This window comes from Erinaceus europaeus, chromosome 13 (assembly GCF_950295315.1).
Source record: "Erinaceus europaeus chromosome 13, mEriEur2.1, whole genome shotgun sequence".
In the NCBI taxonomy this organism is placed as follows: Eukaryota; Metazoa; Chordata; class Mammalia; order Eulipotyphla; family Erinaceidae; genus Erinaceus; species Erinaceus europaeus.
The window spans coordinates 75272116-75298835 of record NC_080174.1 but is presented as its reverse complement, the minus strand read 5'-3'; positions in this window follow the sequence as shown (position 1 = coordinate 75298835).

Here is a 26720-nt window from a genome sequence, read left to right as displayed (position 1 = left end):
ACTGAGAGGGGTTTTCCTGTTTGAGCCAGGTTTGCACTGACAGGACCCAGCTGGCTGGTGAATGGAGGAGGGTCATGTATCAGGTCTGGATAGCCTCCAAGGAGGTGTCTTGGGAGAGTGTGGCCAGCTCTGCTCCTAGCCTCTGTTTAATCACCCTGTCCGATTTGCTCCCTCATTTGTTCCTTCTCCAGTCACTGCCCCTACACCTCCTTAATCACTTGGGGTTCAAGGACAAAGGCCCACCATACTGCCTGTGAGACTACCGGTGCCTGGTGCTGACAATGGAGACTGGACTCCATCTGCCCGGATGGTCTGCGGACAGATAAGAGCCATTAACACCTCCCTTAATTAGGGGACCCCAAAGCAAGCCTCCTGGTCCATGACAGGCAGATATCCTGGCTTTGAGTAGCTTCATTTTATTTGAAGGAGTTAGTATCCAAGTCTATGGAATGGTGCCTAGTACATAGAAAATGCTAGGGGAGTCTCTCCCGTTGCTGTTATTGGTGTTGTCATACTCCTAGGCAGAGAAAGAACATTCCTGGCTCACTCTATGGAGTGGGTTCCACCGTCTTTTCTAATACCCAGTGACTGATATTCTGAGCTCTAAGTATTGGCTCTACAAAAAGAGAGAACAAGTAGCTTACTATCTGAGGAGGTGAATGGCAGTGTCCTTAATTAAGAAGCTTCTTTGCATTGGGGCTGGGTAAAGGCACAGCTGTTGAGTACACATGTCATAGTGTGCAAGGTAGGACCTAGGTTCAGACTCCTGGTTCTCACATAGAGGAGGAAAGCTTGTGAGCAGTGAAGCAGTGCTGCAAGTGTCTTTCTTTCTCCCTTCCTATTTCCCACTTCCCTCTCACAGTTTCCCTCTGTCTCTGCCCGATAAAGTAAATAAGATATTTTAAAAAACCATTACAATAATAATAATAATAATAATAAGAAGAAGAAGAATAAGAAGAAGAAGAAGAAGAAGAAGAAGAAGAAGAAGAAGAAGAAGAAGAAGAAGAAGAAGAAGAAGAAGAATTGTCCTTATTTGATCTCCGCCCCTCACAGCACTATACAATATGCATCCCAATGTCATTGTTGAGGGACCAGGTACCGCCCAGAAAATAAGAGTGATTACAGGTGTGGCTTGGAAAGGTAGAAGTGGGGCTTGGATTTTAAAATGCTAGAATCTGTGAGAGCTCTCTCTCTCTGCTCAGAACCAGCATGTAAATGTCAACTTGCAACTTGTTCCTTCCATCTCTCTCTCTCTCTCTCCCTCTCCCCCCTCCCCCTCCCCTTCCCCCTCCCCCCCTCTCTCTTTCTCTCTCTATTTCTTTTATGCCCTAACATGTGAATGTTCTCAATTTTCCTAAATAAAAGTTTAAAGTACCTGAAAATCATGCTTTCTCCTCAATTCTTTGTTGAGATAATGTGTGATGGACGAACCTTTTAATATTGGGGCAACAAACATCAACCCCTTGCCCCCCACCCCCTACCCCAGTACATCATGACAGAGAAAATTGAGTATGTACTTAGCACACCGTGCTCTCAGGAGGTGCTGACTACATTTGAATCCATAGATCTTCTGTGTGGTGTGGTGTGTGTGTGTGTGTGTGTGTGTGTGTGTGTGTATGTGTGTGTGTGTGTGCATGCACTGACTAATGGAGCTGTTTTGAAATCCCTCCCCACTCCCTGGTGACCTTTCTCCCCTCTAAGAGTGAGAAATGAGGGATGATGAACAGGAGGATGAAAATCACTGGTGTGATGGGGAGGTGCAGGGCGGCTGCCAGCTGCTGCAGGGGTGAGAGAGTGCCTTGAGGGACACCAATTTGTCTTGTTCTTTGACGTTTGAGGTAAACTTGTACCTGCTTCTCACTCTTTGCTATCTGTTGCTGAGAAGAATGTCTAAATAGAGTCCAGGCGGGCCAGTCAGAGGCGGCTCTCTGTACCAGTCTGGGAAAAGGAGATGGTGGGCCGGGAGCATCGGGGCATCTACAGTTGGGAAAGATATGGCTAGGAGAAAAAAAAAACAAAAAACAAAAAAGACTCTTTGGGTATGCTAGCCCCGTCCTGTAATCTTGTCTATTGGGGATGCAGGAGAAACAAAGGTCAGTTCTCTTGTAACACACTGGTTTAGGATTAAAGTTCTAGTTACCCTTCCTCTAGCTAAATATGTGAATTCAGCAATTCACTTAATCATTCTTTTAAAAATTTTTTTATTTATTCCCTTTTGTTGCCCTTATTGTTTTATTGTTTTAGTTGTTATTGTTGTTGTTATCGATGTCGTCATTGTTGGTTAGGACAGAGAGAAATGGAAAGAGGAGGGAAAGACTGAGAGGAGGAGAGAAAGAAAGACACCTGCAGACCTGCTTCACCACCTGTGCGGCGACACCCCTGCAGGTGGGGAATCGGGGGCTCAAACCGGGATCCTTACTCCAGTCCTTGAGCTTCATGCCACTTTCGATTAACCCACTGCACTACCACCCCATTCCCCACTTAATCATTCTGTCTGTGCCTCCATTTCTTCATCATTCAAATGGAAGACTATTACTACTATTTGGCACATAGAGGTGATGTGAAGATTAAGGAGAATGAATAAGGTAAAAACACTTAGAACAGTGTCTGACATATAGTAGCCCTGTGTGTCATTATTGTTACTGCTTTTATTTAATACTTACTACTTGCTTATTTACTTATTTTTATTGGCACCAGGTTTTTCACTGGAACTTGGTGTGTGCACTATGAATCTACCACTCCCAGCTATTTTTTTCTTTTCTTTTCTCTCTGAACTCTCTTCCTTCCTTCCTTCCTTCCTTCCTTCCTTCCTTCCTTCCTTCCTCCCTTCCTTTCTTCCCTTCTTATTTTTAAAGAACCTTTCCCAATAAAAAACTCCTGTTTAATTTTAATTAATTTTTTATTACCTTTATTTATTTACTGGATAGAGACAGCCAGAAATTGAGAGGAAAGGAGGGAGATAGAGAGGAAAAGAGACAGAGAGACACCTGCAGACCTGCTTCACCACTGTAGATGGGGAGTGGGGGCTTGAATGCTGGTCCTTGAGTACTGTAAAGTATGTGCTCAACCAGGCCCACCACTGCCTGACCCCTACACCAGGTGTTACCTGCATGGATCTCATTAAGTCCATATGCTGATTCTCCCAACAGAGTGACCAGGTTGAGATGTAGATCCTGAGTTACCTAACTCCAAAGTCTTTGTACTTTCTCTGAGGCCTGCCAATTCCAAAATTCTTTTAGATTATGCTTGAGATCTCTTTTCTTTCTTGGGATATTAATCATTTTCCCCAGAGGATGAAAATGTGAAGAAATTTTAATAAGAAGGTTACTTGTGAGCATCTAAGAAACCATGGCCTTGTCTCCTTGGCCTGCCATCTTTGCCATAGAAAGGGCTCTGTGCACATAGCCTACTGTATTCAACTTTTGGTTCACTTCCTGTTTGATTCATGGCAACTGGTGGCCATAGGCTAGTTGTGTCTCCTTCATGAGTTTCATTTTCCTTGGCTGTTTCCATCGTCACAGCACTGTGGTTTGCCACAGGTTAGCTCATGGGGGGTCTCTGACAACATGGAGAATTGCTCACAGATGGAATTTTGAGTTTTGCAGAGACTAAGCCCTTGCCTATTTTGTTTCTTAAAAATGTTTTCTGATAAAAATGTAAAAAGTAAAAGTCAAACATTATAGTTTAGTATAGAACATTGCTTGTACATATCTTAAGCTACACCTAATAGCTCATTCTGAGTTTATGTGGTATTTCTAACAAGGTCCTCTGGGGCTGTGAGTGTGGTCCAGTATTCTTTCTACCTTTCTGGGAGAGGTCTAGGGTTCTAGCCTTGTCAATCATTGTCTATGCCCAATCTTAGACTGAGTCCCTTGGGTAGGACTGTGTCTCATTTCCTTTGAGCACTTAGCACAGAAACATTCCAGAGTCTGTCTGATAGAAAAATAGACCTACCCTCCATTTTTCTAAGATGTCTGGGTTGAACCAGAGCTGTGCCATGCTCTGATATTTCTCTCTCTCTCCCTCTCCCCCCTCTCTCTCCTTTCTATCTTTTTAATGTTTCTATCTCTTTCTACTTAAAAAAATAAAATAAAACACCACAGCTGGGAAGACAGCATAGTGGTTATGGAGAAGATGTTCATGCCTGAGGCTTTGAGGTCCACCTGCACAGATGTCAGGCTCAGAAACAAACAAACAAATACTAGTATACTCTTGTGCCCTTTGGAATACAACTAAAATAGGCTTGCTAACTATCTACAAAATGGAGACCTCAAAATCTTCACCTGCAATATTCTAGCCTTTAGGTTCATGGCTAGTCAACAATTTGTTTGGCTTTATATGTTAACTCTTCTTTCAGCCACCAGGTTCCAGATGCTAACATGATGCCAACTGGACTTCCCTAGGCAGAAAACCCCACCAGCCCCACCAATGTGTCCTGGAGCCTCACTTCCCCAGAACCCCACCCCACTAGGGAAAGAGAGAGGCAGGCTGGGAGTATGGATTGACCTGTCAACACCCATGTTCAGCGGGGAAGCAATTACAGAAACCAGACCTTCCACCTTCTGCATCCTATAGTGACCCTGGGTCCAGACTCACAGAGGGATAAAGAATGGGAAAACTATCAGGGGAGGGGATGGGATATGGAGTTCTGGTGATGGGAATTGTGTGGAGTTGTACCCCTCTCATCCTATGGTTTTTGTGCTTGCTTTTTATAAATACAAAATAAAAAAATAAAAGAAAGTTATAGCAACTTTCAGAGGGCTATTGATATAGGTCACTTGCATAATATGCTGCTTTGCCAGGTCTGTGACTCAGGTTCAAGCCCAGGCCTCAGAGTTTCATTGCTGTGGTCTCTTTTCACTCTCTCTGCCTCTTTATTTATTTATTTTTAACATTTATTTATTTATTCCCTTTTGTTGCCCTTGTTGTTTTACTGTTGTAGTTATTATTATTGTTGTTATTGACGTCATCATTGTTGGATAGGACAGAGAGAACTGGAGAGAGGAGGGGAAGACAGAGAAGGGGAGAGAAAGAGAAACACCTGCAGACCTGCTTCACCGCTTGTGAAGCGACTCTCTCCCCCCTGCCCTGCAGGTGGGTAGCCGAGGGCTGGAACCAGGATCCTTATGCTGGTCCTCGTGCTTTGTGCCACCTGCATTTAACCTGCTGCACTACTGCCTGACTCCCTGCCTCTTTATTTCTATCTAAAAAAATTAAATACTGTTCTCAAGGCTGTATGACTAATCCTTGATTATAGTTCTAGACATGATTTATTGAACACTTGTTATACATAGTCACTAATATAGTGCTTTGCTAAATATTCTCATATGTGGGCCTACTTAAGACAACTCCATGGGCTGGGTTTTACTATTCTCATTTGATAAAAGTAGATACCAAGACTCAGAGCGGTGAAGTAACTTGCTCAGTGTTAGACACTAGCAAAGCCAGGATTCTTGATCAAATCTGGCAGACGTGGCAGCTTGTGTTAGAGAGGTTCTCAATCAGAGGAATGAATCCATTGCACTGCCTCTGACACTTTTGAAAAATGCTCATGCCCAATCCCTAAACTGAATCCCAGTCTCTGTATTCTGAACAAGCTCTCGAAGCAATTTGAATACACTTTCATGCTGGAGAAACTTGACATAAACAACTCACCCTCTGTGAGTACCAGGTTTTCTTATCTGAAAAATGGAGGCCACTGGGACCAGGGATTTTTACAAGGATTCAAAAGAGCTTATATAGGTGGAAAGGTCTGGTGCAGTGCAGTGCCCATGTGCAGAGGTTCTGGGTAATTGCTGACTTCCTTGTCCCAGCAACCAAGGATCGCCTGGAGGGCTCCAGGTCTCTTGTGTGTGTACATGACCCCACTTTGCCAGAGACCCAGAACACTGTTTTCTGGGATTTGGGGTTCAGTTTCCTGATTGTTTGTTATTACTCTTAATAGAATTCAGGAGAAGGCCACGAATGGGCCAGACATCTGTGATAAATCTGCAGGGTTTTTACAGGAAAGATTTCCCTAGTTCACTGTATTCTGTACTTCTTGCTTTGCTTTCCAGCTATAGTACAGCCAGGAAAATATCTTGCTTGCATTGAAAGAAAACAGCCCTCTAGCCTCTGGTGAAAGTTGACTTAGGGAATATGAGTGCCATATTATAGAGCGGCAGGAGCAAGGATATTTGAAACATCTCTCTCTCTCTCCATCTCTTTATCCCTTTCCCTTCTTCCTTTCCTCCCTCTTCCTTTCCTTCCCCCACCCCCTTCCTTCTTTCTGTCTCTTGTCACCAGAGTTATCACTGGAGTTCTTTGCCTGCATAACTCCAGTGTTCCTAGTATCTAGGTTTTTTTTAAATTCTTTTTTTTTTTTTTGCTAGATGGTGACAGAGTAAGATAGAAAGAGGGAGAGGGAGAGACAGAGATAGAAAGAGATACAGAAAGAGAAACACAGAGAGAGAGAGAGGTGGAGAGAAAAGGGGAGATACTAAGGCACTGCTCCACTTGTGAAGTTTCCTTCCCTCCAGCATTTCCATATAGTTTCTCAGGGCTCAAACTCAGGCTCTTGTTCATAGTAACTTGCTCACTCTACTGGGTGAGCCACCTGCTGCCCCCCTGGAACCTTCTTTCTAAAATACACATCTGAGAGGGAAAGGGAGTATTTATCACAAAGTTCCAGCTTTCAGTGCTTGCGCCATGTGCTTTACATATAAGTCTCATCTCAGGTTGGACCTCTCTCACAGGCATGTGAACAGTGTTATTATTCCTGTCTCACAGAAGAGGAGGCTGAGGCTCAGGTCATTTGCTTGATATGATCAAGTTCTTGCAGAGGGTGGTTGGGTTCACTCCCAATTTATCTGGTTTTGAACTCTAGAGGCTTCTCTGTGCACAGCTTTCCCTTCTTGTCCTCTGTCTCCTTTTGATGTTCACTAACAATCTTAAATTAATTTCATGATAAAAGCAAACATATTGGGGGGTCAGGTGGTGGTGCACTGGTTTAAGCGCACATCGTATGAAGTACAAGGACCAGAGCAAGGGACCCTGTTTGAGTCCCTGGCTCCCCACTTGCAGGGGGGAGGGTCACTTCACAAGCAATGAAGCAGATCTGCAGGTGCCCATCTTTCTCTCTCCCTATTATCCCCTCCCCTCTCAATTTCTTTCTGTTCTATCAAAAAAAAGTCAAAAAGCAAAAAATATTTCAGAAGTAGTGGATTTGTAGTGCAGATACTGAGGCCCAGCAAAAAAAAAAAAAAAAAAAAAAAAAAAAAAAAAAAGCAGGGAGCCAGGGCGGTAGCACAGCGAGTTAAGCGCAGGTGGCGCAATACACAAGGACCGGTGCAGGTATAGCGGTATCACGGTTCAAGCCCCCGGCTCCCCACCTGCAGGGGAGTTGCTTCAAAAGCGGTGAAGCAGGTCTGCAGGTGTCTATCTTTCTCTCCCCCTCTCTGTCTTCCCCTCCTCTCTCCATTTCTCTCTGTCCTATCCAACAATGATGACATCAATAACTACAACAATAAAACAACAAGGGCAACAAAAGAGAATAAATAAATATTTTTTAAAAAAGCAAATATATTTTTAAAAGATTGTCATAATTGAAAAGAAATCTTTCTAAAATAGAGTATTCTGGTTATATTGGTATACCTAGTGCCTAGCATAGTGCCCAAGTCTAGTGTTTGTGAGATAAATGACTGATGATTGAATGAATATGTGGATCCAATACTCTGCCTCCTGCAATGCACCATTTCTTTCCATGGACCTTAATGCACTATTTTATTTATTATTATAATTATTATTAACTTTGCCTCCACTTGAGGCTTCCCCTCTCTGGGTCTTCCCCTCTGGCTACTTCTTTTCTTTGTGGCAAGTCTGGATGCTAGGTCATCCCTCTCTAGGTTTGGTCCATTTTAGGGATGAATAAGCTCCCTAGCCACCATTATGACATTCACAGGGAGAATCACATTTTTCTGTATTCTTTGGATTTTCACTCTAAGATGTTAAGTTGTCAGCAAATAGACAGCCCAGTTTTACTTGCAGTCTCTGAATTAATAACAGTAGCAATCTGAGCATCAGGCTTAGTGCCTCCTCTGTGCCGGCTACAGTGCAGAGCATGCCATACAGTATCTTGAGTGCTCATAATGACCCTATTGTGATGGGCTGAGTAGCATCCCCACAGAAGAATTGTTCAAATTCTAACATCACCAATTGTGAATATGCCTGGAAATAGGATCTTTGCCGATATAATTTCTGAAAGGGACCGTGAACTTAATATTTGCATATTTTAATAATTTCTGCCCAGTACATAAAAAGTTAAACATTAAAAGATTTCTTTCAACACAAATCTAATCTACACCACCTTAAACAACGAAAGAAAAGCAGTTATCAAAATTCTACACCAAGAACATTGTTAGGAAATCATAGTTCATTTTCCCTAGGCTGACTTTTAAGGGACTTGTCACTTAATTTATGTTCAATAATTGTTTCAGTTCTGCCACTGCCCCTCATGTCCCCACCTCCCACATCCCACATGCAAATGTGTGCAGCTGAAAAAGCATGAATTTGATATCAAGTTTTGTTCCATAATTTCCTGCCTGTGTAAGTTTAGGCAAATTTCCTCATTGGTCTGGGTCTGATTCCAGCCATTTCACAGTTAAGGAAATTAGTCCTCAGACCTCAGGGTCATAAAACAAATGAATCCTGCTTTGTGTGATACACTACATATCACAGGTATTGGGGATGACACTGCCAAACATGTTTTCTAAGTGTATCTCTTTATTAGTCATTTAACTGTGATTGCAAGATTATGAAATAATAGAGACCTAATTCCACACCACTCCAACCAGCAAAGTTCTATGTTCCAACCACCTTCCATTGGTAACCACCATGGTTGCATTCTCATCCATTTAGTCCCCAAGGTCTTTTTTTTGTTAACTTCTGAGTACTACTCCATTGAGTAATAGTACCATGAATATTTATTTATTTATGTTTCAGAGTATATGTATAGTTTTGATTTATTAACTAGACATATTTTAATAATTTTTGTTACTAATAATTTCTTACATGATTATAAGTTTACAGTGCATAGTTCCATACCCCACCCACCACCAAAGCTCTGTATCCCTACCCTCGCACCTTCCAAAGATTACAGAGTTCTTACAAGTCTTACAAGCAGTTTTCTTATTTCTATTTTGCTTGGATTATTATTATGATTATTTTTGCAAGTTCATATAAATCAGATCTCTAGATTCCACATCTGAGTGAACCCATCTGGTAGTTGTCTTTCAACTCTTTTCTTATTTTGGTAAGCATAACCAACTCCAGTACCATCAATTTTGTCCTAAAGGATACAATATCAGTTTTTTTTTATTACAGAATAATATTCCATGGAATATATAGCCCATAGCTTTTTTAAAAATTTAATTTAATTTTATCTATAAAAAGGAAACACTGACAAATCATAGGATAAGAGGGGTGCAACTCCGAACAATTCTCACCACCAGAACTCAGTAACCCATCTCCTCCCCTGATAGCTTTCCTATTCTTTATCCCTCTGGGAGTATGGACCCAAGGTCATTGTGAGATGCAGAAGGTGGAAGGTCTGGCTTCTGTAATTGCTTCCCTACTGAACATGGGTGTTGACAGGTCGATCCATATTACCAGCCTGCCTCTCTCTTTCCCTAATGGGGTGTGATTCTGTGGTATCAGCGCTCAGGAAAACATTGCTAGGGTTGTTTGTCCAGAGAAGTGAGGTTGGCTTCATGGTAGCATCTGGAACCTGGTGGCTGAAAAGAAAGTTAACATATAAAGCCAAACAAATTGTTGACTAATCATGAACCTAAAAGCTGGAGTAGTGCAGATGAAGAGTTGGGGTATACTCCATTTTATAGATAACTAGTAGGCATTTTAGTTATATTCCAAAGGGCCTGTGGCTATATTAGTTTTTTTTTCTTTTTTTTTCCCTGAACCTGAAATATGATATGCAGGTGGATCCTACTTACTGTCTGGGGAGATGATGTCATGGCTGGAAAAAGCGCCAGAAAGCTGGATCAGGGAAGAGAGTAGCTCCCAAATATGGGAAAGGTGTACAAATATTGTTGACTGTAAACCCCACTGATTTGATGTGATCTGGAGCCCATATTCAGCTTAGGAGCCTATGTTACCTCTGCATCCCTGTAGATCTGAGCTCACATTCTGTGGTCATATGAGTAGGAACATTCCAAGCTTCCCTATATCAGGACCCATCTTCCTCAGGTGTAGCATAGAGTATGTTGTCCAGCCTCCCTTAGGAGGATGAACATTCCGTACCATTGTTGATCCAAGTTGCTGGCAAGGTCCTATGGGGGCCCACAGAGGAGTCTGTTTTGTTGTTCCTGATAGAGATGACCAGTAACAATGGAGAGAGGGACTTATTTAAGGTCTACGCCCATCATGTCTGTTTGGGAATCTCAGGAATCCCCGTATAGGGCTCCAGCTGATGGGGTGGCCTGATAATGACTAAAGAGTCATCACTAAAGTATGCTAGTCTCTTGCCCTTATTCAGCTTTTGCAGTCCTTGCTTTGATAAGGACAGCTTGGGAGTGATTGAAGGAAGTGTAATACAAAATAGGTGAGGAGGATATCTAAGTCTTAGTAGACACTATTTCATTATGAACTTCATGCTGACTCACTGTATTTTTGCCCTACTTTATGGATACATGTGCACGTATGTCCTATCTCAATCCCATAGCTTTTTTAGCTGGTCACCCATTTATGGACATTTAGTTTGCTTCCACCCTTGGGCTATTGTGAATCATGCAGCTATGAACATGGGAGTACATATATGTGAGTGTTTACTGGATAAATGTCTAAGAGTGGTATTTCTGGATCATAAGATAATTTCATTTTTATTTGTTCAAGCACTGTCCATACAGTATTACAAAGGGGCTGCACCAGCCTGAATTCACACCAGCAATACGGCAGAGTTCCCTTCCCCCACAACCTCTCTAACAACCTTTCATTTCCTGATTTGTTGATATGGGCCATCCTCTCAGGCGTGAGATGGTATCTCAGTGTAGTTTTGATTTGTACTTCTCTTATAATAAGTAAAGTGGACCGTTTCTCCATATGTCTATGGGCCATATATATCTCTTCTTTAGAAAACTGTCTCTTGAGTTCTTTGTCCCACTTTTTTACTGGGTTATTTTTGTTTCTTTTGTAGATCTACACCAATTCTGTATAGGTGTTTGATATTAGTCTCTTATCTGATGGGTACCGTGCAAATATTTTCTCCCATTTACTGGGTTGCATGGTTATCCTTTTGTCTTTGCTTTTGATATGTAGAGGCTTTTAATACTTTGGATATGCTGTTCTATACCCTCCTTGCATTTAGGGTTTTCGATGAGAAAACTGATGAAAGCCTGGTAGTTCTGCTTTTATCTGAGACTTTGTTTCTGTCCCTGGAAGCTTGCAGTATGTTTTCCTTGTCCCAGGTTTTGGATAGTTTTGCAATGATGTATCTTTGTGTGTGTCATTTTGTATGCTTACATGAACACCTCTAGCATTTTTAAAATGTTACATATTTTTCATTTTTAGGGACATCTGACCATTCCTAAGTTTTATAAAATTCAAGTTTACACCACAACCCCCCCCACACACACACACACAAATTTTATTAACACCATTGTTTGTGTCTGCTGGCCTTCAGTTTCTTCTAGGAAGTTTTCTTTCTTTATGTATTCTGTTCCCAGAAAGAAACTATATCCTAACTTGCTTAAACAAACTTCCTGTAGCTTTCTTTTCTTAGTTCACTTTATCTTGTTTGTTTATTCTTGTTGCTGCAAAGTGAAAAATTCACTCTTTTGAAGGAGATAGTTATATGATAGATTGATTAGAAGGTAGGTAGGTAGATGGATAGATAGATAGATTTGCACACACACAGAAACATCTCAATACCATCACACAATCCATGGATTGTGTAAATTATTGTGGGTTCAGAGCTAATATCATTTATTACTTCATGTTTCCAACTACTGTTGACTAAGACCAGGGAAGCAGCAATCTAGTAGCTGGTCACTAAGACCCTGTCTTCATAGAACTGACAGTCTGGTCCCATCCTCACCAAAATGCTGAATTTTGCTTTTTGTTAATTCAGTGTTTGACAAACAGGAGACAGAGAGACTCTGAGGAGAGGTCATAAAGTTTACAAGTGAGAGAACTGAAACTCCAGCCCATGTCCACACAGGTATCTTCTCCGTGATATCTTCTCCATGATTCCTTAAGATCATTGTTGCTACAATTGCCTTGGATTGGTGTATTTAGAAAATGCCCCTAATTGATGGGGTTTACAGTCAACAATACTTATACCCCTTTCCCATATTAGGGAGCTACTCCCTTCCCTGATCCAACTTTCTGGTCCTTTTCCTAGCCATGACATCATCTCCTCAGACAATAACTTGGATCCACCTGCATATCAGATTTCAGGCTCAGGCAAATAACAAAAACAAACAAACAAAAGACCCCACTAGTATAGCTACAGGCCCTTTTAAATACAACTAAAATATGCCTACTAGCTATCTACAAAATGGAGTACCTCCCAACACTTCATCTGCACTATTCTAGCCTTTAGGTCCATGATTGTTAAACAATTTGTTTGGCTTTGTATGTTAACTCTCTTTTCAGCCACCAGTTTTCAGATACTAGCAGAATGTGACCAGACTTCCCCAGACAGACAACCCAACCAATGTGCCTTGGAGCTCTCGGAGTCCTTCCCCACTAAGGAAAGAGAGAGGCAGGATGGGAGTATGGGTCGACCTGTCAACACCTATGTTCAGCGGGGAAGCAATTACAGAAGCCAGACCTTCAACCTTCTGCATTTCACAATGACCTTGGGTCCATACTCCCAGAAGGGTAAAGAATAGGAAAGCTATCAGGGGAGGGGATGTGATATGGAGGAGGTCTGGTGGTGGGAACTGTGAGAAGTTGTACCCTTCTTATCCTATGGTTTTGTCAGTGTTTCCTTTTTATAAATAAAAAATGAAAAAAAGAAAATGCCCCTAAACCCTTCTACTGTGGCAGCACTCTCAGGTTAAAGAGAAAAAAGGGAGAGAGAGAGAGAGAGAGAGAGAGAGAGAGAGAGAGATGGAGAGCAAGAACCAAAGCCAGGCCAGTGACAAGAACATGTTTTCTTCTCTAAAACGTGCCCTTTAAATGTATGATACTTTCTCTAAATGACCATAAATGGAGGGAACCTCTCTTTTAATAGTCCATTGAAAGAAAAGTCCAAGCAACACCCAGATGATCTGTGATTGCTTGGGTGAGATCCAATTCTTTCATCACCCTGACATGTGGGAGATGAGAAAAGCAGAGGACCGGAGTATGAGGTATGTGAAGTCTTCAGCACCTTCTTCAGAAGGGTAGCACCCTTCTCCCCAGGGCAGCAGTCCTGGGCATTGGGAGGCAGGCAGTCTAGCTTCCATGCTGCCAGGAAAGCACCTGGAGCAGTTGCTTCATTCCCACTTAGGGGCTCAACAAACACATATGGAGCATCTCCTTGGTGACACAACAAGAAACATAGAGAGGGTTGCTTTCCAAGTCTTCAGGGATGGTTCCTCTTTAGCCTCTTATGTATGTATGTATGTATGTATGTATGTATGTATGTATGTATGTATGTATTTTATTACCACCAGGGCTATTGCTGGGGCTCAGTGCCAGCACTATGAATCCACTGCTCCCAGCAGCCATTTCTACCCGTCTAATTTTTTTATTGGATAGAAGAGAGAGAAATTGAGGGAGAACAGGGGAGAGAGAGAGGGAAAGAGAAAAACAGACACATGTAGACCTGCTTCACTGCTTGTGAATTGGGTCCCTTGCAGGTGGGGAGCAAGGACTCCAACCTGGGCCCTTGTGTTTAGTAGTATGTGCACTTAGCTGGGTGCACCACCTCCCAGACCTCTCATCTTCAACCTCTTCATCTGGTGGGCTAATAGGAAATGCAGCTCTCCTTGTCAAGCTCATGGAATGGGTAGAGTTTCACTGGACAAAGGAAAGGAAGGGGTGTCAGGTAGAGTCCTGGGCACAAATAAAAGTGTGGAGCTTGGGGAAGGTGGGGAATGAGGTGAGGATGGGGGGGGGGTGATTCCCTTCCCACAGGGGTCCTGGCTGAAAGGAGGCAGAGACTTCATAGAGAGGACTGAATAAAGATAAGAAGATGTTTTGTCCTTTAGGAGTTACTGAAATACTAGAGATTCATGATAACTCCTTTCCCCTACCTCAATACTTATAAGGGAGAATAGGTTGAAGCATTGAAAGCATGTGTTACAGTGGGTGATGTCTTAGGGAAAACAGGAAGCTGTTTACGTCCTGTCTGTCTTCTGACACTACAATTTCCATCTGTTTATTCCCAACAGAAGAGAGCACATCTCACTGACCCCCTGCCAAAATACCTGAGATAAGAGGGAAAATTAATTATTAAGAAATGAGCAACTACTGACTCACAAGCCTCCATTTTGCCTCTTCTTCAAAATGAACCCCTTTTTTATTCTGGTCGCTATTTATTTGTTGGAACAGAGAAACAGAGACAGAGTAAAAGAGATCATTCCACGGAGGCTACCTTCAATGCAGTGGGGGCTGGGCTTGAACCTGGGCCACACACCTAGAAGAACAGCATACTGTCTAAGAGAGCTATTTCACTAAAGCCATGGGTGTTGTTTAGCTGTTATGTAACTACTGCTTCTAGCCCTCACAACCTGACAAAACCAACTCAAGTAACAAGAGCAGCAATGAGACCTAGGCCAGTGGAATTTTCTTGCTGATAACAGTCTAAGCATGGTGAGAATTTTTTTTTAATTAGTGATTTAATAATAGTTTACATGATCATAAGATTACAGGGGTATAGTTTCATACCTCACCTACCTCCACAGTTCTGTGCTCCCCCTGTGCCCTCCCCCCAACTCCAGAGATAACCACCATAGTTCTCACAAAGTCTTAGAGACATCATAATTACTTTTTTTCAATTTCATGTGTTTTAATTTTATTTATTGTTGGATAGAGACAGAGAGAAATTGAAAGGCGAGGGTGAGATAGGGAAGGAGTGAGACAGAGAGACACCTGAAGACCTGCTTCACCACTCATGAAGCTTTTCCCCTGCAGGTGGGGACCAGGGACTTGAACCCAGGTCCTTCTGCACTGTAACACGAGCACTTAACATTGCCTGGTCCCCATATGTGTTTTAATTCTTTATATTGCGCTTATAAGCAATACCATCTGGTAGTTGCCTTTCAGAGAAATGCAGGGTATTTGGTAACATGCAAACTATAGCAGTATGAGTCCTTGAACATGAAGAACTGAAGGGTAAAACTCCTTGGTTTTACTTTCCTCCCTCCTGTTTATTTTTTAATGCAGAACAAGAGGATGGGAATCAGGATAAATGTTGTGCAAAAAAACATTATGCCAGATGTTTCAGTGTCTCAAGTTCAGTCGTAGGTGTCACCGTAAATTAGAGCTGTGTGATGAGAATATTAACTCACTGCTCTGATACTATTTCCATCTTCTTTTACAGGTTAGGAGCGCCCGGGAAATTTACTAAGGCCAGTGCATTAAAAGGCTTTGCTTACATCTAGGATTATCCAGTCTGAAAACTGGGCAACAGCCAACTGCTGTCCTTCTTCCCTGCTCAGGACAAGAGTTGCCACTCTTGTACTCAGGCTACGTGATGGAACATGCATACAAATACTTGTCAGATGTGATTGTCATCAGTTCTGCTTCATTTTATGAATGAAACCCTCATAGGTTTGGTTGTTTTGTTTACAAGGATGCCTGAGCAACACATTGCTATATTTTTGAAAAGCAGACAGCATTTGGAAAGGAGAAAAGAATTTAGATAATTCAAAATACACTCTTGTGAAAGTGTGTGTTGAAGACTTCTTACGTGGTTGGCTAATTTCTAGAAAAAACAAGCACTGAAGTGCCTAGTTCAGCTTGGGGACATCACTTTCACCTCAACAGGAAAGTGACTCAGACTGTGGTCACCATCTAGGGTGTTTCCAGGAGTGTGTGAAGTGCGTCTTGAGATCTGGATCACCTTTAGGGCATTTCACACAAAGTACTGGTCATCTCTCTGGATAGAGGCGCCTGGAGCCAGGCAGCTCTCCCCTCCATGTAAGCTGTGTGTGTGCGTGGTGTGGGGGAGTTTGGGGAGAGAATGGGTGGGAAGTAGTTCTGCTACCTCTTAGAGAACCTTCCTGGATGCCAGGAGGTAGAAAAGTGGCCCTTTCCTGTAAACACAGATGGCTTGGTCTATCTGTGTGTTTTTCCTTTAAAAGGATAAAAAGTAAGCCAGGCCTTCAATTAGAGACACGTGTGGAGTCTCTTGCACTCAGGGAGCTGACTGCCCAGGACGTAGGGGTTGGGGGGGGGGTCACTCCTTGGGGCCTTATGGTCTGTTTCCTTCTTCCTGAGAACCCTCCCTCAGCTTTTCACATTACTCCTCAAGACCCTGTCACCCCTTTCTCTATGCTGACATGCTCAGTCAGGTGTCTAGATTCTCCTCTTTTCATAACTGTCTGCAACAATTTATGAAACAACCCCCTGGCAGTTTCTCTGGGCAGAATACCTATGAGGTAACCGTCCTGCAAGATACTGGGTTGTCAGCAAGGTATTGCTGAAGGTTCTCACAAGTGCCTGTCTGGTCAGTGCTCAGCACAGGTTAGGACTTGGAGCATCTGCCCTTAACTTCCTAGGTCATAAAAAGAGATCCCATTAGCCACTTGGATCTTCCCAGTCTCTTTCCCACTATGCAAATTTTCTTTTTGTCATTGACAGGGCTCTATTGCTCCAAGATAGAACCACAGACAGAGAGAGGCAGAGACAGAGAGTGACAGAGAGAAACATATCACAGCACTAACACTCCTTTTAGTGCAGTAGGGGCTGGATTTGAACTTGAATCACAAATGTGACAAAACAGGCATAATTTTCAGGTGAGCTATTTTGCCAGTTCTCTCTTTATTTTCATGCATCTCTATGCCATGACTCTTTTCCTTTCAAATTGATATTATCTTCATTTCAACAGTGCCAGGACTGTCATTGTTCTGGTTATCAGTCCTTGTTCAACAAATTATGCCAAAGCAAGGCTTAGAAGAACATGTGTTAACACATGGAGATTCTGAGGGTGTGGACTCTGGGTGAGGCTTAGCAGGGTGATTCTTCCCCAAGGCCACTCATGAGGCTGTAGTCCAGCAGTCATGGGGTAATGGTCATTTGGGGCTGAGATGTCCAATTCCAAGTTCAAGCTCACTCACAGGGCTTTTGGAAGGAGATTTTCTTCCTTCCATGTGGGCATCATTATAGAACTGTTTATGACATTACTGTTGGCTTCTCTCAGAGTAAATGATGAGAAGATAAGAATGAGAGAAAGAAAGACAGAAAGAGAGAGAGAGAGGGAGAGAGAACAAAGAACAAAGAGGCAAGCACCACATTTTGTTTTTAACCTACTAACAAATGTGGTAGAGCATATTCTTGAGCCATATTCTCTTGGTCATAGAGACCAACCCAGCACTATGTGGAAGGATACCACACAGGAGTGATATTAGAACCATTGCTGCTTATCTCAGAGACCAACGAGCATGGTCACTCAGGCAGTAAATGGCTGTAGTGGGTTTACTGAAGGCATCACTATTTTCCCTTTGAAAACACTGTTTGCTCCTTCCAGAAGCCTTTCCTTTTTTCATCATCAACCTCGTCTGCTTCTGGTGTCTTCCTCAGACCACAGCTTGGCCTTTCCTCTAAAGCCTAAAAATGCTTCCAGTGCATTTCCTGCTTCCCTCTACTTCCCACCAAAGCTACACCTGTAGCATCTTGTTCCCATTGGCTTCCACATGATGCCCAAACTCTCCATTGCTAGCAGGTGCCCCTGGACTGAATTAACTTACTCTAAGATATGACAGAGCTTTAAGTAAGCCCACCTTACCCCACTCTTTCTCTAGAGGTCCTTGCTTTGATGCAATACACCATATCTAGTTCATGGTTCACTTTGTTTTCTTCCTCCCTGTTCCTCAAAGGTCCCACTTATAAATGAGATTATTTGGTATTCATCCTTCCTATTTTTGGCTTATCTCACTTAACATGATGTGTTTCAATTTCATACAAGATGATGCAAAAGAGATGCCTCCATCATTTTTTTATTATCTCTATTTATTGAATGGAGACAGCCAGAAATCGAGAGGCTAGGGGAAATAGAGAGGGAGAGAGAAATTGAGACACCTGCAGCCCTGCTTAACCACTTGCAAAGCTTTCCCTCTGCAGGTGGAGATCGGAGGCTTGAACCTGGGTCCTTGAGCACTGTAACATGTGCGCTCAACCAGGTGCACCACCACCCGGTCCCAGACTTCATCATTTTTAACAGATGAATAAAATTCTACTGTGAATATATACCACAGCTTTTTTTTTTTTTTTTTTTTTGCCACTCATCTGCCATTGGACATCTGGGTTGCTTCCAAATTTTGACGATTACAAAATGTGCTTCTAAAGACATGGGCATAAATAGATATCTTCTGATAGTTATTTTCTTTAGATAAATCCTGAGAAGAGAAATTACGAGGTCATATGGCAGGCCTACATCTAGTGTTCTGAGAAATCTCCAGACAAGGACTAGACCAATTTACAACTTACTAATCTTTTTCTCCACATCTTCTCCAACAATTTTTAAAGCATTTTTTGTTACTGTTTTTTTTTTCTAATTTATGACCCTCTCACAGGAATAAAGTGGTATCTCATTGTTGTCTTTATTTGCATTTCTCTGGTAATCAGTGACTAAGACTCAGGGCAGTTGAGAACATCTTCTCAAATGTAGTCTCTAACTTCATTGTTTCTGCTTTAGATCAAGCCTGTGATTCCTCATCTGAGATTTGCAGTAGGGCTCGCTCTTTAGTGGTCCCTACTCCAGCTCTGGTCTCTTCATAAATTACTGTATTTGGATGATGTCATTTCATAGTCAAAGGAGTTGCACTCAAATCCTTGTCTACAGGTCTGCTTCTGGGGAAGCCCAGTCTAAGACACTTCCATAATTCCTAATGTAGTTTATACATATCAGCACTGCAACACTCCCACACTTCAAACCACCCAATGTCTGTGTACTAGCCAATGCTCTCCATCATGGGAAAAGAAGGAAAACAAAGACATACTGCCTGGCAAGGTGCCCAATAGATATGTGATAAATGAATATAAGACTGGCTTCCTCAAGACTGTTCTGATTATGTTTCTTTGCTACTAAAGTCTTCAGTGTTGTCTGAAGAGTTAAGTCTAAATTTAAGACCCAAATGTTTATAATCTTTCCCAATATGGCTCTAGTCTCAGATCACCATTTCTGAACTCTAACCTTTGCTCAAGTCAAAACTTCTGCCTGGACAACCCTGAAGGTTCTGAAATCCAGTGTCTTTTAAATACTCAGCTAATGTGTCCTACCATCTTGGTACCCACATCTCCTGGCCTTTAGTTACATGTCCCTGACCCTGAGGGTGGTATACTCAGGCACATGGTTGATGCTGAAAAGGACTTTTTTTTTTTCCAGCATAGATTGGGCAAATAGTTCTGCCTGTGTCTTTCCTGATTTATTTTTCTTCTTCTTTTTGAAACAAGGGAACAAAGGGCATTTTAATTTTAAGCACATTCATAAAACACCTGGCTGGGGCCTTCTTGTCCATTCTCTGGAGGAAGTTTAATAAAAAATTCTTTCTCTCCCACTGTGTCATGGGCATCATGCCAGTCAGTATAGCTTTCTACACTGTTAAAAAGTTTTGACTCTGTGAATGGATTAATCACAGGGACATCAGATTTAAAGACCTTCCAGGTACAGTAAAGTGCTGGTCAAAATATTGGTTCTAGCTTGCAAATGATAACATGTTCTTTATGAATATGCTTTGATGGATCCTGTCAAGATAGAAGAAAATGTTCAGCTCAAGTCTTTGATATTCTGAAAACAGAAAAATACAAGATGTTTTGAAATCAGAAAATATTAGACCTAAACTTCAAAGACAATTATTTTTAGATGGCCATTTGGTTTAGTCACTCATTCCCATTTTAAAAAAGGAGAAATTGAGGTTTGGAGAAAGAAAACTGTCAGCACAGAACCAGCACAGAGTAGTAGAACAATATTAAAATATGTGATTATATAAATGTATATGGTTATTTCTGAGCTTTTTTATTTTTTTACAAAATAGGAACAATATATAATATACATTATATACATGTATCCTGCTTATAGACTTGTAGACCTAGCCTTGATTTCCTCACCTATAAATGTGAGATATTATTTCTCATTTGACTCTTACAACTTGTGAGTTCAAGTGAAGGCTCTTTGTAGAGCAATTTCCTCTGTGACAATGCCATCCATTAGTAGACACTAATCATGGTATATGGAAAAGAGCACAGGTGTCAAACTCTGGGAGTTGTGAGTTCAAATTCTGTCTCTGCCACTGAATAATCACAGAGAAACTAGCTGATTTCAAGACTCCTTTGATGCTTAGTTTCTTCCTCTATAAAATGGGGATCTCACCTTCCCGACTTCCTTTGAGGATTAGATGAGATTTTTTCAGAAATGTGCGTGGCACATGGCAGCACGTTTCCATTTTCCCTCACTCCCTCACCTTCTCCCACATCTGAGTACTTTGCCCATCATTGTGATGAATGCATAGAATGGTTGTATGAGAGGCATTTTTCATCAGATCGAAGCATAGCAGTCTCTGTACAATTTTCAAGTGAGTTGCTATACCTTTTCAAAATGACAAAGGAAGAATAGAGCAGTGTGTAGATAGTGAGATGCCTTTTATATCAGTTGCTAGATGTCAGATATAGTCACATATCATCTTAAGTTTCTGAGAAGAATAACACAAAAGAAGAAAAACACAAAAGAAAAACACAAAAGCCTTATTCATGGCTTTACCTTCATTCCATAGAGGAACAGTGGGTTCTTCTAGTGTCCTAGTTCTTAACTGGTGAGGAATCTAGGTACATATTTTATAGATAAGTCAAGAATTTTTCTCCAAGTTCAAATTTAAGCCTCCAAGAAAATGAATGTCTGGCTACCTGGCTTAGTAAAGATCATGATCTATTTTCCTAACAAAATCTTACTTCAGAGAAAGAGTCATTTACCCATAATACAGTTGTTAGCATCTACTATTATATCAAATGCTGCTTTGATTGTTTGAAGGAATAATGCAGGACAAAGAGGGGTGACCAGAGCTGTGTTCTGGTGCTCACAAACTTGAGTTCAGCTCATGGTTTTACTTAAATTTGCTTTTTTTTTTTTTTTTTTTTTTTTAAAGCATTGGGGTGGGCCTGGGGATTTTTCTAACCTCTTAGAATCCAGGGTGCACTAATCTTTGTTTCATTAGATTGCTTTGAGGTATGTGGAATGCTGGCTAGATCATCTAGTTTCAGACCAAAAAACAGGATGCCGTTTCCCAGCATATGGCCTTGAGATCACTTCAATTATTGAAGTCTCAGCTTTTTATTCCACACAAAAAATGGACATAAAAAGTCATTTCTTGAAAGACTATTGGGATGATTTAAAGCTAGGAGTGGCAAAAAAAAACACTTTGTGAAGTTCAAGATGGAGATTTTTGTTCCAGGGCAAATTGGAACCCATTTTGAACTTTTTTCCTCTTCTTGTGGTTAGGTCTCTAGTTTATTGCTTGATCAGACATGCTTAAAGCAGACTGCAGGGCAACTAGAATCTTTGAATTTGTGTTTTTCCGTTTTGTATAAAACAAATCCTTGGTTGCTAGAACATCAAGTGAAAACAAAGTGACTTATGAAAGTAACCTCTTTTCTTTGTCATAGATCTAGTTTCCTTAGTGGTGGTTGATCCCTGCTGGCTTTTTTTCCCGCATTATACACAGCTGTACTTTTATTTATTTACTTATTTTTACTTTATTGACACCAGGGTTATTTTTGGAGTTCAGTGCCAGCATGATGAATCCACCACTCCTGGCAGCAACTTTTTCCCTTCCTTCTTTCCTTCCTCTCTCTCTCTTTCTTTTTTGTTGATAGAGACAGAGTGAAATTGAGAGGGGGAAAGGAGGAGATAAAGTGAAACATTTACAGACTAGCTTAACTGCTCCTGAAACTACCCTCTGCAGGTGGGGCCCAGGGGTTTGAATCCAGATCCTTGCACATGGTGATGTATGGATTCAACCTAGTGTACCATCACCGTGCCCCCTGTGATTTGTATAACTCAGGAAACTATTGATACTGGACCTCCTTTCCTAACTTCTATCTTTTTCAAATTTTGCTATCAGTTTATTTCAAGGGCAGCATATATTTTTGAGGTCTTTCTTCTAGACTGGCTGGGAGTGTCTGCTCTTTGACTCATATTCCCCATATAAACATAATTATTAATTCTTGCCATTCTGAACTGTGGGTAGGTCCCAAATCCAGTGACCTTTCTAGGTAGAGAATCCTGTGAGTCAAGAGTAGAAAATTAGAGTGAGTAGCATCCTGGATCTAAGTGTCCCAATAGCTCCTTCCTTCGAAGGTGAAATTTGAAAACTTTTTTTTGTTTGTGGCACTGGTGCTACAACACAGCTCAAACCTGTCCTAGAGTCTGACTGATGACAGAGTGTTGTGGTGATCCTTTTATGTTGGGATATTGTACAGATGTGGTTGAGTTAGGCAGGACCCCAAAACTACCATATTTCCATGCGAGTATTATTATTTACATATCAATCTTCTGCCTTGTTTTAAAGTGACTTCTCTGCCACCACGTTATCCCCTCAGGGTATTGCTACAGTTGCTAGGACACTTCCACCTTCCCAGCATGCCCTTTGCTTCTCTCTACCCCCTTTTCCCATTCCCTCGAGAGCTGAAAACTTATTCCCGGAGTGCCCTGTTTCCTAGCCAATGCCGTGTTGACTTGCCACTTCTGGAATTTCTCCCATAAAAGCTCTCCTGCTTCTGCCCTTCCATCTCTTTGCCCCTTTTCACCTCGGCTACCTGATGCAGAGAAGGGTTGCTGTGCATAGCGGGAGACGGTCATTTTGCTAGTTCCACTTGGCCTGAACCGCTGTATGCTCACCTAACTCTGAGGTGCCTGTGTGAATAAAGATTTTTGTTCCCCCTCCGCTTCTGTCTCTTATTTCTCCCCCACGGTGCAGCCCAATACTTTTACGTCTCTCTTTGTTGAATCTGATATATAAAGACTATTATAGGGGTAGTGAAAAGAGGAAGGAGTCAAACTGTGTCCAAAATCTAACAGAGAAGCTAAAGGTATAGAGAAACATGGAATGGATACTGTGACATTGGTGCCTCTACTGACAAAAGAACAAAAGTATGATGGGTAAAGAGTGGATATTTATAAGTTGAAGAAGTGAGATTTAATTCACTGATACAACAGATAGAGAGTGCTTCTGGTCATTGATCCATAGTCATCATGAGTTTTTATGATCTCAGCTTAATGGAATTTTGTCAGTTTTTGAAAACTGACTTATACTTGGGAGATTGTTTTAAGAACTTCTCTTATTTATTTATTATCTTTATTTATTTATTCTATAGATGCCGGGATGGCCTGAGGATGCTTATTCCCGAGCAAGTGCTCTCTGGGTTGGAGAGAACTCGACTGAAGCCAACCTAGGCTGCTGCGTGGAAGAGGGATCAGGAACTCGTGTCGGGCTAGCATTGCAGGAGAGAGACTCTGGGACTCTCGGAACGGGAGGGCAATTCCATGTGTCTTTAATCAGAAGAGCAACTGTATTTATACTTGCCAAGAAGGAAATAGTAGGGTGTGAAAACAGGATGTGATGTAGAGAGGGTGGAGCGAAAAGAGAGTGGTGGAAAACAGGGTGTGATTAGGAGAGGGGTGGAGCAAAAAGAAAGTGAGAACTAGTGGGGATTAAACCAATGCCCTGTAGGCAGAGCGGTTCCCAGGTTACATAGTGATTATGTAAGTAGACCACAGTGTTAAGCAGGGGGGAGGTGGTGTACTGCCCAACAGATAGAGACATCCAGAAATTGAGAGGGAAGGGAGTGGTAGAGAGGGAGAGAGACAGACAGACACACATGCAACACTGCTTGCTTCACCACTCAAAAAGTTTTCCACCTGCAGGTGGGGACTGGGGACTTGAACTCAAGTCCTTGTGCATTGTAACATATGCACTCAACCAGGTACACCACCACCTAGACCCCTATGACCTTCTTATGAAAACCTCAGTTTGCTATTTAGTAAAAGTATGGGTGCTGGTAACTCTTCACAAAATAAAGCTGGATGTTAAAATACTTACGTAACAATTCTAAATTATAGGGCAACTGTTAGAAATCTAGAAGGAACAGAATTAACTTGAGGAAAACCTTAAAGAAAGGAGGAATTACTCCCAATAAAATTATAAATTAAATAAATACATACATCTAACAAAAATATAGGAAGCAGATAACAGAGCAGTCATAGCTGTGCTGGCTCAAGAACATGGATGGGAATCTTGGACCTCTTTGCACAAAAACAGTGTTCCTCTTTACTAACTGACTCTTGAAGTGGTTCTTCCCATAGAATTGTTATTGGTTCTGGGCAGTTTAAGTAAGTGTGAGTATATAAAATCTTGTTAGGATCGAAAGTCTGGAGGCTGGACTCCAAATGACAGCTGGAATGTCGTCCGGGTCTCTATGCAATGCTCCTCTTCCATTTTAAAATAGAAGTTTGTTTGGTTTGAGTCCATAGAATCATAACATCTTAGGCCTGGTGGTGGTGGGAAGATTTTGAATTCATGGAATCCATTTTTTCATAGTACAATAAAGAGTATGTAGAAACAGACTGGTGAAGAGGATTGCCTGAAATGACACAGCTGTGTCCTGTTGAGAATTAAGGCTGGAACTCTCCTTGGTGTTGACCCTGTGATATATCAAAAGGTAGGTTTGAATGTTTCTTTTGCTATTTAGATAACTCCTCCACATATGGGTTTCTTAGGATCTTTCTATTAATTTCCTTAAGAATGGTGGTTAAATGAGGCATGGATGCACTTGGGCTCCAGATACTCATAGCTTCTGAGTATAGCAGCCACTCTGGGACCTACTCATCCCATCCTCGGCTCCTGTCATGAAAGCTTGGACTACAGTGTGCAAGGAAACAAGGTGACTAGAGCATAGGTATAAGGAGACACCCACTCCTGGGGTGACAATCACATGGCACCATGGGTGTGCACCTTCTGACCTTCTGACCTTCTGGATGTTCCTTAAACGCTCTGTGCCTGTGTCCACTCAGAGCCTCTGCTGTTCCTTCTGCCTCTGCCAACTATGCTGCTTTTACCTCTGCCTGTGTGTAGATTCAGGGATGTTTCTAGAGAAACTTGTAACTCCTTTTTTCACCCAATTTTCTCCTCCTCCTCTTCCTCCTACTCTTCCTCCTCCTCCTCCTCCTCCTCCTTCTTTTGTGTCCAGGGTTATAACTGAGGCTTGGTGCCTGCATCACTAATCCATTGCTCCTGGTGGCCATTTTTTTCTTCGTTTTATTGCGTAGGAGAAAGAAAAATTGAGAGGTAAAGGGAGGGTAGGGAGGGAGAAAGACAGGCAGACACCTGCAGACCTGCTTCAACTATTGTGAAGTGATCCCCTACAGGTGGGGAGCTGGGGGCTCAAACTGGTACCCTTGCATACTTCCTTGTGATTTGTACTATGTGCACCACCACTCAAAGCCCCCCCTCTTATTTTTTCTCCTAACACTTGGAAAATTGTTGGGAGAAAACCTGCTTAATCTGTCTCTTTCTTTCTCTCAACCTGCTTAATCTGTCTCAACCTGCTTAATCTGTCTCTTTCTTTCTCTCCCTCCCTTCTTTCCTTCCTTCCTTCCTTCCTCTTCTTCTTCTCCTCCTCCTCCTCCTCCTCCTCCTCCTCCTTCTTCTTCTTCTTCTGCCTCCAATGTTATCACTGGTGTTCAGTGCTGGCACTATGAATCCATTGCTCTTGTGGCCATTTTTTCCCATTTTATTGGACAGGACAGAGAAAAATTGAGAGAGGAGAGGGGGGTAGAGAAGGTGAGAGAAAGATAGATACCTGCAGACCTGCTTCACTACTTGTGAAGAGTCCTCCCTGCAGGTGGGGATGCTGGGGCCCAACCACAGATCCTTGCCCTCAGTACTATGAGCACTTAATGGGGTGTACCACTGTCCCCCCTCCTATTTATTGTTTCTGTAGTCAGCAACTTACATTCACACATGTGCAGAGTAGAACCTTAGTGTGAATTTGTTGAGTGAGTAACCTCCAGGATGAATGAAGGGCAATACAAAAAAAAATCTTATTGAAATGGAAAGTTATATCTTTCTTCTTTTTTCAAGATATGCCTTTCCATTTCAATAAGATTTTTTTGTATTATTTTTATTTATTTATGGGATATAGACCATCAGAAATAGAGAGGGAAGGGAGTGATAGGGAGAGAGTGACAGAGAGACACTTGCAACACTGCTTCACCACTTGCAAAGCCTACAGGTGGGGACTGGGGGCTCTATTCCGGGTCCTTGTGCATTGTAACATGTGCACTCAACCAAGTGCACCAACACCCTGGCCACTGACTTTCCATTTTATAGGGTTACTCTAGTCAAGCCTTTGGTTTCACCATTTCTACAAAAATCTCTCTTAAATATTCAGCCTTAAAGTGCATTGACTCACCTCATTCATAACACACACTCACATCTCTTTAAAAACATTGAATTTCACCTAATAGCTTATATTAATTTTTTTCTATCAGCTCATAGCCCACCACCTAGAGGCCTAATGTTTATTGA